This window comes from Macaca nemestrina, chromosome 10, assembly GCF_043159975.1.
Source record: "Macaca nemestrina isolate mMacNem1 chromosome 10, mMacNem.hap1, whole genome shotgun sequence".
Classification (NCBI taxonomy): domain Eukaryota; kingdom Metazoa; phylum Chordata; class Mammalia; order Primates; family Cercopithecidae; genus Macaca; species Macaca nemestrina.
In genome coordinates this window covers 12946558-12961705 of record NC_092134.1, presented here as the reverse complement: position 1 = coordinate 12961705, position 15148 = coordinate 12946558, and the positions used below count along the sequence as shown (strand labels likewise).

The following is a 15148-nucleotide window of genomic DNA, read 5'->3' as shown; positions in this document are numbered from 1 at the left end:
GTCCAGAGAGCTGACAGCTTGATCCCTAGCCCTCAGGATAATAAACAACTAAAAAGCAATGGCTGCGTTTATTGCCACTTATTAGTACCAGGCACACTGCTAGGCATTCTAGTGGCATGTACAAGGTCTCCGTTAATCCCCCTAATACCCCCTGTAGTTGGAATTCTGATTCTCCCCACAGGAATGAATAAAGCTGGCTTGGAGAGGCAGAGGTCAGGCGTGTTTGCTCCGAATAACAAAGCCAGCGAGTGGCACAATTGTCTGACTCCTCAGAAGCTCCAAACCCCAAAAACCTGGCCTGTTAAGAGGCCACTATGACTGCCAGATGACGCCACACTTAAAGGGTTCAACTTCCTGAACGCTGGAAACCCAAGCTGTGAGGCCTGCCAGTGTGATCCTTCCTTGTGGTCTTGCTCCCAGTCCCCCAACCTGTGTTCAGAGGAGGGAAGAGAGAAGCAAGGTCCTCACCAAGGGCCTTGGTTTATGGGGCCACACCTTCTCCCAGCTGCCTGTCCTGATCTCCTACCCTCAAGGCTGGCCACACCTACCCCTGGTGTGTAGAACAGAGGGGATGTCTGTTCCAAGGCCTAAGACCCCGGGTCTTGTCTCCTGACCTCCAAGGAAGGTCAGGTCCTACAGCCCGCCCCGCCCTTCCAGGTCCCATGGAGGAGGCCTGGCTTCCTGTCTCTAGCAAACCGGAACTAGAAGGAGTTGGCAGGTATCTAGGTAACAGCAGAAAAGGAACCAGTGTCCAGCCAATCCCCACAGCCTCTCCAGCGCCACACCTGCTGTCTTGGCTGTACGCAGTGTCCTCATTTCCTCTGGGCCCAATCAGCAATGGGCGGGTCCCTCTTTCTCTACCACGGGCAGGGCCAGCTAAGAAATCCCACAGGACTCCCCAGAGCAGGCAATGAGTGCAACCCCGGTAGGGGCAGGAGCAGCTGCCATCTTTGAAGGCCCACTGGGGCCAGGAACTTCACCTTTGTTACCTGCCATCCTCCTCACAACGCCACTAGCACAGATGGCATAACTGCGGTTCAGAGGCAGAGTCACATCCCACACTGCCACGGCTGGCTGAAGTGAGAATGCTGGACTCTGAACTCAGGTCTCTTGGACTCCAAACACCCAACAGAAGACAAATGGTCAGGCTTCCTTGTCAAACATTTTGAATCAGGGACTCCACCAAACGCCCGCTCCACCACAATGTGATTCTAAGCCTGGGCTTTTGGTTTATGGATTGGATTCTGGTTTACGATGTCAACAGGCTCTTGGGCGCACAGATCCCTAGGTTGGTGGAGTATTGGTGAGAGGATGCAGTCCTGGGGCACAGAGACAAAAGATCACTCATTCTGAGGTCGAGCCACACCTGAGTTCAAGCGCCAGCTCCCCTCTCTACTATCCATGCCACATGGCAAATCGCTTAGCTTCTCAGGGCCTGTTTTCTCAGTAAGCTCTTGAATAACTCTGACGTCCAAGCACTGGTGTGAGGTTTATAAGGGCCAGCAGGTACACTGGAAGCTGCAAACATCAGCTGCAAATATCAGGCTTTCCAGACCTAAGTCACTCTGCAGGAGGAAGCTCCATAGCACAATGGAAGCTACAAACATCAGATCTGATTTGCTCTGTAAAATCCAGAATAAGGCCTTCCTCCAGGGAGAGAAGTGTAGGTAGGATGCAAAGTACTGCCTTCTCCTGTCTCCTAAGTCTTTTCTGGGTAGAATACGAGCAAAACATGGCAAAGAGGGCAACCTTGAAAAGGAAAGTAATAAAGCAATATTCAAAGTGCAGCATGTCCCAGCCTGGGCAATACAGTGACAGCCTGTCTCTACAAACAATGTAAAAATTAGCTGGCTGTGGTGGCGCATGCCTATAGTCCCAGCTACTCAGGAGGCTGAGGTGAGAGGATCACTTGAGAACAGGAGTTGGAGATCAGCCTGGGCAACATAGTGAGACCCCATCTCTACAAAAAATTTAAAAATTAGCTGGATGTGGTGATAGGAGCCTGTAGTCCCAGTTACTCAAGAGGCTGAGGCAGGAGGACTGCTTGAGCCCAGGAGGTCAAGGCTACAGTGAGCTACAATTGCACCACCGCACTCTAGCCGGGGTGACAGAGAGAGAATCTGTCTTAAAAAAAACAAGCAAACCATAGAGTGTAGATGTCAGGGAGAAAGCACATCATTATTCAGTTTCCTCCAAAGATTTGTCCATTTGAGGGGCAGAGAAAAACCCCAGCAAGTCCATCCACCAGCCACAGGGTCTCTGGTATGGCTTCCTCCTCTCTCTCAACTCTTCATCCTCACCTAGAGATTTGGACAGGCAAGAACTAGGTGAGAGGGGTAGGGGTTAGTGCCTCCAAACCCCCCAACAAACTCCTCAAGAAAGGACCAGAAATATAGGAGGCAAGCCAACAGCAGACTCCTAGCTTTACTTTGGTTTCCAATGGGTACAAATACCTGAGACTTCCCCAAGGCTGCAAAATGGTTAAGGGTCAAAGTCCCCTTGCAAGGTCAGCAAATGTCCCCTCTGGCTTGAGCAAAGAGCCGGCAGACACTGTGCAGGAGTCCACTTGAAGGCAGAGCCCTATCGCAGCGGGGTCCCCCAGTGTCCAGCTCCAGCCTTTCCTTCCGCTGTAAATATTCCTTCTACTCATACCCCAAGGAAGGTGTCAGGCTATCCACTCTTCAGAGAAAATGGTACCCACTGAAACCATTCGAGACCAGGAATACACCCTCCCTTCCCACATGCTGGGAGGACAGGTTCCCTCATCCAAGCTAAGGCAGGCCTCAAACTTCCTTGGCATTTCTCTACTAAGTTTCCAGGTCCAGGCTTGGGGCCCTCCAGACCCAAGTCACCCTGAAGGAGGAAGCTCTTTCTGGGGCTTCCCAACCACTTTCTGGAGGAAACGCACCCTGAATTCTGCAGGTTTTCTGTCTCTCTGGGCCAGCGAAAGTATGCAACATGAGGAGTAGGCCAGGCTGTCTCGAGGCTGGGGGCGGGCTAGGTGCAAAGTCCCCAGCGAGCCATGGGCAAAGGCCATGGAGCTATGTCCTGGCTCCGCCCTGGCAAGGAAGGGGTGCAGACTGTCTGCTGCTGCCCACCAGAGGGCACCATTGGCCCGTCGGCTTCCTGCCACTGGGAGTAACCAAAGGTAACCTCGTGCAATCTTAGAATTTTCTAGCAGGGGAAGACCGGGGAGCCCCTGGCCATGGGTGCAGTAGGGAAGTTTCAATCCTGAGAGAACAAGGCTGAGTTGGAGGAACACAGCAAGCTACTAGGAGGAACGCAGGTGGCCTGGGTACACGCTATCACTTGAAGGCGCAACCCAAGGGTGACATGCAGGGCTCTGGAGAACCAGAGGGGTGCACGCCCTCACTTCCAGGGCCCTGTGCAAATGCAGCACTGTATGGCCCCCATCTGTACCCCATGGATGCACCTGGTCAGAGCATGGAGCAGCTGCAGCTTTGGGCCGGGAGGCCGCCCTGGGGCAGGTGGCTGGGCAGAAACAGCGCACCACGGCCAGGCTGAGAGGAAGAGGCCCTTCCCCGGGCCTCAGCACCTGACTGAGCATAATCCTCCAGTGGGAGCCGCTGGCTGGAGCCGCATAACCCTCCAGTTGGAGCCGCTGGCTGGAGCCGCATAACCCTCCAGTGGGAGCCGCTGGCTGGAGCCGCATAACCCTCCAGTGGGAGCCGCTGGCTGGAGCCGCATAATCCTCCAGTGGGAGCCGCTGGCTGGAGCCACATAATCCTCCAGTGGGAGCCGCTGGAGGGTTAAGGTGCAGACACCTTCAACCCACTGCTCCGAGGAGGAGGGGACCGGTTCGCCTGCATTCCAGAGCAAGTGCTGCAGCTGCGCCCCTCACATTCCTGTACCCACCCAGGGGCTCAGGGTGGAAGGAAACCTGGGTCCCTTTGTACTTACAATGGGGATGTCCCCCAGACCGTGGCTTCTGACACATGGCACTCAATACCAGATTAAAGAGGATCAATGAAACCCTTCCGTCCCCACCCCCAACTGCAGCATAGAAACAAGCCAGGCTTCTTCCTCCTACCCAAGCCCCTGCCACTTCTTAGTGTGTGATAAAGACCTATCGAGACTAGAGGCCTGGAGCTGGACAGGCGCCAAGAGAGAGGAGATAAAGGTCCATCTCTCTGCGGGGGAGGGAGGACCCAGAGCCATTCCATTCTCTCCTCCCAGGCTCTGAGGATTTTCAGTGTTACAACGTGTATGGTGAATCCTGAGTCACCTGGACTCTGCTCAATGGCTGAATTGCTCGGAGAGGCTGCTTAACTGCTTTTGTGCCTCAGTTTCCTTGTCTGCCCAATAGGAATTTCACCATTTTACTCACAGGATTGGGACTACATGAGAAAAACAGATATAAAGTGCTGACTTAGCACAGTGCCTGGAATAGAGCACACAGGAAATGGGAGTTGCTAAGTAGATACAAGCTTCTTCCCAGAGAGGTGTTAAGCCCTAGGAGGGGAAAGAAATCACCTCCCCGTCCCATACAATCCCTGAGGGCAAAGGGTGCTGCCCTCTAGTCCCAGATCAGCAGGAAGCATGTGGGGCATGGAGCCAGCTTTTCCATCCCTTCTTGGAGTTTACAGGCTGCCCTGCCACACCAACCCCAGCGCCAGGGCCCCGTGGTCCCTGCCCACCTTTGCCATTCTGGACTCCTCCACCAGCAGTCCCAGGCAGAACCCACCTTGTATTCTTAAGGCCACGGCCCCACCTTAGCACGCCTTGTATCCTCGAGGCCTGGCCCAGGAGAGGCCCACAGTAAGAACAAGGTATTTTTCAGCCACCTCACCCACCTTCTTCTGCAGGCCAATTTCACTCAGCTTTCATTGCTCCAGGCAGGGAAAAGCCAGTGCAGCTTCCTTAGGAGCTGACAAGCCGAAGGAAGGAGCAGCAAACACCACCCTGAAAGCTCCAGCACCAGCAGCAACCAGCTGCCATAGCACAGGGGCCTTCCCCGCGGCCCTGGGCCAGCTGTCCCTCCCTGCCATCTGATAGGAAACCCAGACTCCCAGAGAGAAAAGTCCCTGTCCTAGGGGGTCTGGGGAAGCCCAGTCTCATGGCTTGTCTATCCTGTTGGGTCCAGAACTCTGGACAAGGGAGGGTCTCAACTCCCTGATGACCACCTGGGCAGCCTTGGTAGCTCTGAGTGTCAGAGAAGCTGCGGCCTCCTTACAGTTGCCCACGCTCAGGGATATGAGCAGTGAGCGGGGCTTGGCCCTTCCTAAGGAAGGAGCTATGTAAACAGCAGGACCAGCTCAGGGATGGTCTCATCTCAGCCCCTTTGGTGAGACTCTTCCAGATTAGGAAGGAAAACAGAACGGGAAGGCGGGTCTCCCCACTCCCCCGGCTCCAAGTTCCCCTCCCCTTCCCCAGCCCGGAGCACATGAGCAGTTAGAGCAGAGGTAATCTAATCCGCAGTGGGGTGCTTTCACTTGGTGAGTAAGTCCCCAGGAATGGTGAGCTGGGTATATTTATCCTGATAACCGTCCGTCCTCAGTAAGGGCCAATCCACAATTAGGCCAGATCCACTCTGCCCCACCCACCCCCAGCCCAGGGACCTAGGGCCTGGACGCTGACTAGGAACTCAGTCTCCTTGAGGGGGTCTTCCCTGCCAATTTGGGTTCTTGTCAACTGTCTCCTCTCCAAGAATTAAGCTCCAGAGAGCTGCGGCCTTGTCAGTCTTGTTCGACGCCATATCCCGAGCAGCTAGAATGAATGGCTGAATGACAGAGGGGCCGTGAAGAGGAGGAGGATGGGGAGGCAGCAGTGAGCAGAGCAAACAGCCAGTGCAGAGGAGGGGAGCTGGGATGCCCTGATCCCGGGCCCAGTGGATCAGTGGGGGCCCCTCAGCGGATCCTCTAACCTCTCTGGATGTCTTCTCTATCAAGAAAATGGGCAGAACCCAATTTGTCCCCATTCCTAGTAGCACGCTCTGAGGAGGAGATAATAGGATTATGGGTGAGATTTATATAGCACCTTTGAGCTCTTCCGAGTTAGTCTAAATCCAAGATTCTGCTATTATTTGAATCCCAGACAGGAACTGCTCTCCTAAGAGGATGGATGAGAAACGATCAATACCATAGTGTCATGTAAATATTTAATAGCCATGCCTGGAGGTTACAAAGACTCAGCCACCAATTCTCCTCCCTCCGCTGACTCATACCTCACTCAACAGGAACTGCATTTTACCCTCACAGCCCTGAAGGAAGTGTGGGCTGGGGGGTGACACACAGGAAGCCAGGGGAGAAGGCCCGGGAATCTTCCAGTCAGCCGCCAGGGGAGGAGGGGTGGTCATTTGGATAAAGTGGCTTCCTACAGGCCTAGCTTAGGAGGGTGGCTTCCTGTGTGCTGACGAGCTCTTCCTTGCAGAGGCTGACACAATATGAGTGTGCAGGCAGGCTGGCTTTATTGGCTGCCTGGCTTGTGCCCAAGGTCACAGGGCACAGGTAACCGGAGACCCGAGAGAATAAAGGCTGCAAGACAACTCCAGCAGTCACCCTGAGCTCCAGGCAGAAGCCCAACTGTGCCAGGCCCATCTGCACCAGGCACCCACACAGGGCCCACCCGTCAGGCTCCTGGCTGCCGCCACTTCCCCATCAAATTGGGCTCCAGGAGCTTAAGCAACAGCAGGTGAGGCGAGGCTGAGGCCGCCCAGGTTGACTCTGAGCATCTGTATGCATCTGCCCTGGGCTACAGGCACAGGAGTTCAGGCCAGGCTGGCCGAATACCAGAGTCTTTCTCTTCTTTTTTTCTTTTTTTGAGACAAGTCTTGTTCTGTCACTCAGGCTGGAGGCCTGATCATAGCTCATTGCAGCCTAGAATTCTCGGGCTCGAGGGATCTTCCTGCCTCAGCCTCCCAAGTAGCTAGGACTAAAAGCTTTTAAAAATTTTTTTGTAGAGACAGGGTCTTGCTATGTTGCCCAGGCTGGTCTTGAACTCCTGGCCTCAAGCCATCTTCCTGCCTGGGCCTTCCCAAAGTGCTGAGATTACAGACATGAGCTACCATGCCCGGCCCCAGAGCCTCTTTCATATTGTAAGAGACTCATCTCTCCTGTCCAGAATCAGTGGGCCCCTCCCTCCTCCAGAGGTCCCAGAACATTGTGGACACATTTCATTGGTCAGATGTCATCCACCTCTTTAGGTCACCCAGAGATGCTAGACCTTTTAAGGTCAAGTCTAGGGCCCCATTCCAGGCCCAACTCACAGCTCCTTCAATGGGTAAAACCCAGATTCGCATACAAAAAGACAGCCTCAAACCCAGGAGACTCATGGGCTGGAAAGGTTCTTAGCTGTTCCAAATCTACTCCAACCCATTCCTGCAATCTGGGCTCTTCCAGGCAAGTTGATCTGTTGCAGAGCAGGGCGGCTCCTTGGGCCTCTCACCCCTGCTAATCACCAACAGAGGTTAGGAGGGGCTCAAAGTGAGTCATCATCCCACAGAGACCCGAACAAAAAGTTCAAAAGTTTGCCTGTTCCTGAGATGAGCTGCAGTTTTTTTTGCGATGTTTGTGGATTTCATAGCATGTTACCCACTCTGTTAGTCGGGTTCTCACTAACCAGCCAGCACCTTCCCCTTTTTTTAGGCAGCAAGGTCATTTCCCTGAAGTCAGCTCTCACTTGCCTGATTTCCCCAGTTCTCTTTTCTAAGTCCCTTTAATAGCTCCCACATTAAGCTGGTCACCAAGTCACATCAATTCTTCCCTCGCGGGGCCTCTCCCTGTCATCACTTGCCTTCCTTTCCTTTCATCACACACAGCCAGCCACTTGGACTACCATCCGAATCCATGCTCAGTGCCTTCCTGAACTTGACTGCAGCCCCCTGCCCTGGGTTCTCCCAATCTAACCCTTCCTGCAGACACCATCGGCCCAAACTTCTTGGCACCCAGCCTTTTTGGGGCATGCCTCACACTTCACTCTGGCCTCTCCCACTAGACTGCAGGCCCTCTGGGCAGGAACATCTTCCCACTCCTGAATCCCCACAGCATGCATACCCTCAAAGGCCTCCTTTTTTTTTTTTTTTTTTTGAAATGGAGTCTTGCTCTATCGACCAGGCTGGAGTGCAGTGGCATGATCTCGGCTCACTGTAGCCTCCACCTGCTGGGTTCAAACAATCCTCCCGCCTCAGTCTCCCAAGTAGCTGGGACTACAGGTACACACCACACCTGGCTAATTTTTGTATTTTCTTAGTAGAGTTGAGGTTTCACATTGTTGGCCAGGCTTGTCTCAAACTCCTGACTTCAAGTGATCCACCTGCCTCGGCATTCCAAAGTGCTGGGATTACAAGCATGAGCCACTGTGCCCAGCCCTCACAGGTCTCTTAGAGGGGCTTGAATGAATGTGTGCAGACCACGGGGCGGAGTTATAATACTCACCCACTGTTGTCCTCTCTGCCTATAAAACAAGGCCAGAAACCCTGGGGATGCCATTCTGTTCTTGACGCTCTCAGAATATGGCCCCAAACTAACCTTCACTGCTTCCTTGGTCCCCCTCACTGCAGCCCACGTCTCTAGCCAAATTGGGCTCCCTGTGTGCCTTTCTTCACAATACTGAATGTGCCCCACCACTACCTCTATCATCTTTCACCTGGTTTGAGACTCTCACACAAGGACATCCATACCCCCAGGAGACACAGGAAGCCACCTCAGGATAAACCCAGAACACTTAAAGGATCAAATGTACTCAGGGGCAAGAAATGTAAATCATTGTCTTAAAACAAACAAAGCTACATTACCGAGTCAAATGCAAAATACAAGTGAAATTGTAAGGTAAAAAGAGAGGCTTCAAGGCCTGCATGGTGGTTTATGCTTGTAATCCCAGCACTTTGGGAGGCAAGGAGATTGCTTGAGGCCAGAACTTCGAAACCATGTTGGCCAGGCCAAGGTGGTGAAACCTCATCTCTACTAAAAATACAAAACTTAGTTGACATGGTGGTGCATGCCTGTAATCCCAGCCTCTTGGGAGGCTGAGGCAGGAGAACGGCTTAAACCCAGGAGGCAGAGGTTGCAGTGGACAGAGATTGCGCCACTGCACTCCAGCCTGGGCGGCGACAGAGCAAGACTCTGTCTCCAAAAAAAAAAAAAAAAAAAAAACCAGATAAGAGGACGTTTTGCACATGCTCACGCTCTTGGGGACTTTTAGCAAACAATTTTAAGCAGCACCACAAAGCCCCCACTGTCCACACATAAAACCACCCTGCCCATATCACAGATTTGGCTGGTCTGGCATCGCTGGGAGCTGGGACAGTCACACAGTTCTTTGGACACCCTCCTGGCATCCCGCCTGCATGGCAGTGTGGTAGAGTGGAAGGAATGGGCCTTCTAACAGTGAGGAGGATGGGTTCAAATCTGCCACTCACTAGCCTGGGTGACCAGTGACTAAATCATTCTGGGCTTTAGTTTACTCAGGCACCTCACAGCACACATAGTGAGTAATGGATGAAAAAGAATGTGAAAGCCATCCTGGTGACTGGGATAAAATAAACGTAAGCCTCCCACTCTGACACACAGGAGACACTCAGTCAGTAGATTCACATCACTGATTTTCATCTCCCGTAAGGCCAGCAGGGGGAGGAGTCGGAGCCAAGGACTGCAGCCAGGGATCCTGGGAGCTGTGACAGGTTGTCACTAACTCAGCCTTCTTGCTGAGCAAACCACTGACCTCACCCTCTGTGTCTCGGGTTCATTCCAAGTCCTCCTTGGAGAACGTCAGCTGAGCCCAGGCGCCTCCGACTCACTGCCTAGCAAGGACCGAGGCAAGCGAGGGAAGCTGCAGGGCCCCAGCGCCTCCACCCCCACCCCATCCCTACTGCCTGCCGGGAAGTCACAGCTGTCTAAGAAGCCTGTGGCTTTGAACCCAGAATCGCGGCAATAGAAGGAACTGCCCAAGCTCCACGGTAGCTCCCAGAGGAACCCAGGAGAGAGCAGCCTCTGCTCCTGCCACGGAAGCTCTGACCCCAGCAGAGTGCCAAACAGGGATCCAAAGACAGGGCTGTGAGGCCAGAAAGCAGCTCAGGAGGGGGTGAGGAGTGGAACAACCCTTCCTGAGCATCCACCAGGAGCCCAGCCTTGCAGGCCCATTTGTTGCCAGGGATTAGAATGCGGACACCCAGAGCCGCCCCATGAGGCCCCACAAGGACAGCGCTGCCTGACTGCAGAGATCACCCATGTTCTTCCCAGGACGCCCCACAAGGAGAGGAATGATCGCTTTCAGCAGCTGTCCCTCCTCTGCTCGTCACCACTCTCCACTCCCACAACACATATCCCCAGAGCCCCCAGAGGAATCCAAAAATGCAGGCTGCTGGGTTCTGCTCTGCCACTGCCCACTCCAGGTCTCCGGTTCTCTTTTCTTTCTGCCTCCTCCTCACCCTCTGCCTCAGGAGGGGTCTTGAGCTACAGAGGAGCCCCTAGCGGTGGTACAGAGAGCTCAAGAATTCTGAGAAGGCTGGTGCACTCCATGTTCTGGCCTAACTTGTTGATGTGCAAGGCCGACACGCTCAAGTGCTTTCCCCCTGTGCTACGCTGCTGGTGGGCCCATCTGAACCCCAGGATGCAAGATGGGCCTGCCCCAGGAACCAATCTCTGACCTCACACAGATGACATCAGAATCATTAGAAGACACACAGGCAGACAAGGGACTCCACTGTAAGCACCAAACCGGCCAACGGGGGACAGTCAGCAAGACAGCCAGCCTAGATTTTCCAACCCACAGTCAGCCTAGCTGTCCCCTTCAATGGACAGCCACCTGTCTCATCCAAGCACTTTTCCCACTGAGCAAAAATGTAGGCAGTTCCATGTCTTGCCCTCTGTACTGCTGTTTTTACCTACTCTGTGTCTGGGCGCAAGAGGGCTGCAGAGGGCACAGCACGCTGGGGAAACACAAGTCTGAGCATAGAGCTGTCCTCAGCCACTGGTTCTCGACCCTGATGTGCCATCAATCAGCCATGAGGTGTGCCACCAGTCCCTGGCTAATCATCCTAAGGTATGGACATCTGCAACTGATTTTTTTTTTTTTTTTGAGACAGAGTCTCGCTGTTACCCAGGCTGAAGGCTGAAATACAGTGGCACGGTCTCAACTCACTGGTCTCCACCTCCTGGGCTCAAGTGATCCTCCCACCTCAGTCTCCTGACTAGCTGGAACTATAGGTGTGTGCCACCATGCCCAGCTGATCTTTTTTTTTTTTTTTTTGAGACGGAGTCTCGCTCTGTCGCCCAGGCTGGAGCGCAGTGGCCGGATCTCAGCTCACTGCAAGCTCCGCCTCCCAGGTTTACGCCATTCTCCTGCCTCAGCCTCCTGAGTAGCTGGGACTACAGGCGCCTGCCACCTCGCCCGGCTAGTTTTTTGTATTTTTAGTAGAGACGGGGTTTCACCGTGTTAGCCAGGATGGTCTCGATCTCCTGACCTCGTGATCCGCCCGTCTCGGCCTCCCAAAGTGCTGGGATTACAGGCTTGAGCCACCGCGCCCGGCCTTTTTTTTTTTTGAGATGGAGTCTCACTCTGTCACCCAGGCTGGCGTGCAGTGGTGCCATCTCAGCTCACTACAACCTCCGCCTCCTGGGTTCAAGCTATTCCCTGCCTCAGCCTTCCGAGTAGCTGGGATTACAGATGCCTGCCACCACGCCCAGCTAATTTTTGTATTTTTAGTAGAGACAAGGTTTCATCATCTTGGCCAGGCTGATCTTGAACTCCTGACCTTGTGATCCACCCGCCTTGGCCTCCCAAAGTGCTGGCATTACAGGCGTGAGCCATCGTGCCCATACCCCAGCTGATCTTTTAATTTAATTTAGTTTAATTATTTATTTATTTATTTATTTATTTATTTATTTATTTATTTGAGACAAGGTCTCACTCTGTCACCCAGGCTGGAGTGCAGCGGTGTGATCATAGCTCACTGCAACCTCAAACTTCTGGGCTCAAGTGATCCTCCCACCTCAGCCTCCCAAGTCATGAGGGCTACAGGTGAATGCCACCATACTTGGCTAATTTTTCTATTTTTTGTAGAGACAGGGTCTCAGGATGTTGCCAGGAGTAGCCTGGAACTCCTGGGCTCAAGTGATCCTCCTGCCTCAGTCTCTCACAGTGCTGGGATTATGGGCATGAGCCACTGCACCTGGTCACTGCTTGCATGCTTATGTGCTTATGTATATATGTATGTATACACACACACACACACACATATATATATATGTACATACATACACACATATACAGAATTTCACATCTGTTGCCCAGGCTGGGGTACAGTGGCATGATCATGGTTCCCTGCAACTTCTGCCTCTTGGATTCAAGCAATTCTTGTGCCTCAGCCTCCCAAGTAGCTGGAATTACAAGCACCTGCTAACACGCCCTGCTAATTTTTGTACTTTTAGTAGAGATGGGGTTTCACCATGCTGGCCAGGCTGGTCTCAAACTCCTGCTGGTCACTGCTTTTACTTTGGAGAAAATAAACTGAAGTGGGTTCAAGATGGCTCCATGACCATCAGCCCCACCCACATGTGTTCCAATGCATTTACTTGAGTGAAAGAAAGAGCTAGCAGTGCACAGAATGCCAGACACACCCTCGGTGTCATCTGAAGGCTATGTCCTGACAGCGCACCATTTGAAACCACTATCATAGATGGTCACAAGTGCTGAGAAGTGGGGGAGGGGAGGGGAGTCAGGCCAGCTGCCCCCAGAATGCTCCCCAAGCTGACCCTCAGTGACCCTTCTGCCTCCCTAGAAGTGTCTACATCATCCAGCCCTGGGTCTTCTTGGCCACACAAGTTTTGGAAGCCATCTGCTCATTTCAGGGCTCTAGGAAATGATGGGGCCCCTTGACAGCTGGTGTCCCCACAGACAGTTGGCACCTCCTGAATATGGAGTGGTCTCAGGAGGCCCATCCCATGCACAGAAGCTCCAAGTCTCATCTCAGTCCCCCCACCCCAGTGAGCTTTGTAGGCTCCCCAGGCACAATGGTAGGCAGCAGGTCTGACCCGACCCAGGGCCCTGGTGGGATGGTATCACTGGGCTACAAAGGAGGAATGCCCCCGGCCACTGTCCTGAAGAGGGCAAGGCCAATTTCTCTGGAGGCCCGGAGCCTTGCCAACTCTCCACATGGGGAAATCTGACTCTTCCTGGACAGGGAGGAAGCAGATGGAGCTGCAGAGTCACGCTGGGAAACCACAATAGAAAAAAAAGAGAGAAGATATTTTCCTGAAACAAAAAGCACCCAGGGAGACCTCTGGGCTTTCAGCCTGGCTGGTGGAGCTCACATGTAGGGATATCAAGGTGCAGGGGAGAGGGATAGGGTGCGAACAGAACTCAAATGAGACCACATCGCAGTTAGCCTGCAAGAAGCCCACTAACCCCAAAGCTGAGGAAGCAGGCCAAGCAAATGCCAAGCCTCATGGGTAAACTGAATGGAGGTGTCTGTGCCCGGGGGCTCATGCAGCAGAGAGGGTTCCAGGGCTCCAACGAGGCTTGGCTGGCCTGGCCTCCCTCCACTGTGCCCAGCTGGCTGTGCCAGGGACTGATGGGGGAGGTACACACCTTGCCCCTGGTTTGGATTTTATTGCAGAAGACACTCTGGGGCTCTGCAAATCCAGCCCAGCAGAGCCAGATGGCAACAGCAGTACATGGCCGCAATGCCCAGAAACACCACACAGAAAGTCCCCACGTACACACATGGAGCATTCCAGAAGGTTGTTTGGAAGTTGGATTTTGAGCTGTGGAGAATGTCTTCTAATAGAAACGATACTCTGAGGGGAAACCTAGGTGACTGTTCAGGTAGACCATTTATATCACTAGCTCCAGCGGATGCTAGGTTCTGCCATGTTTGCGGAGACTGCTCTCTTGCCATAAGGTGCCAGGGTGAACCCCATCATTTCTCCTTCAGACAGTGCCTGCTCTGTGCCTGGCTATGTATGGGGAGCACAGCTGTCCTTGGATGCTCCTAAGCCAAACTTCCCAAGGACAGCAAATCCCATGCTTCTGCCCCCTAACAACTGTGCTGCAACACAGGGAGCTTCGTGGCCAGCTGGGGAACCTCTGATGGGAACCAAATGGTCAGGTGGGGCTGCTCCTTCTCCTCCTGCCCATCTTTAGGTTCAAACAGGAAATGGCCACCAAAAAAGCCAGGGAGCTGAGCAAGCACCTGTCCCATTACTGCCCTTTCAGGTGCCACTAGTTTCTCCTTTTTAAAAGGTGGAAGTTTCTGCCGTGTGTGGTGGATCACGCCTGTAATCCCAGCACTTTGCGAGGCCAAGGCTAACAGATCACCTGAGGTCAAGAGTTCCAAACCAGCCTGGCCAACGTGGTGAAACCCCGTCTCTACTAAAAATACAAAAAAATTAGGCCAGGCGCGGTGGCTCATGCCTGTAATCCCAACACTTTGGGAGGCTGAGGCGGGTGGATCACAAAGTCAGGAGTTAGAGACCAGCCTGGCCAGCATAGTGAAACCCCATCTCTACTGAAAATACAAAACATTAGCCAGACGTGGTGGTGGGCGCCTGTAGTCCCAGCTACTCTGGAGGCTGAGGCAGGAGAATGGCGTGAACCCAGGAGGCAGAGTTGCAGTGAACTGAGATGGCGCCACGGCACTCCAGCCTGGGCTACAGAGCGAGACTCCATCCTAGTACATCACCAGCACACAGCCAGGCATATCACTAGCGCCTATCTCACCAGGTGACAGAGGGGGGATGAGGAGCTATCGCACCCACAAAGCTGACATCCCTGATTGCCCCACCAGAGCAGGTGCATGCCCAGCACTGCAAGCCATAAGCAACTGCAGAGAAGGTGCTCTGACAGGTGTGTTAGGTAGCCTGACTCTCCCACAGTGCCTCCAGAGTCATTTGTTAGGACACCGGGACCAGACCATCAGACTGTAAACAAGATCTGGGCTAAAAAACTGAGAGGCTTTGCAGGACCCAACCAAAACAGCAATCTCTTTCCCTGGCTTTGAAGCCATTCCCAAGTTCAAAGGGTCACCAAGCAGATGCATCTGGAGGCCCTGCACTCGTGGTGTGGGAAGTTCAGTGCACAAGCCAACGGGAAGAAGGGCACTGCTGATCCTCCCAGGAGTCCAGTCCAAAGGCCGGCATCGCAGCCCCACAGTGCTCCCAACAATGCAAGTGCCAAGAAAGGAGTCCAGGGA

The 15148-nt window shown here is 53.4% G+C and overlaps 1 protein-coding gene across 8 annotated transcripts in view; it reads right to left on the bottom strand.

Annotated features, from left to right (window-relative positions):
- The window catches only part of LOC105494778 (paxillin), a 57753-nt gene that overhangs the window by 14565 nt on the left and 28040 nt on the right, over positions 1-15148 (bottom strand). The gene's annotated exons all lie outside the window — the stretch shown is intronic.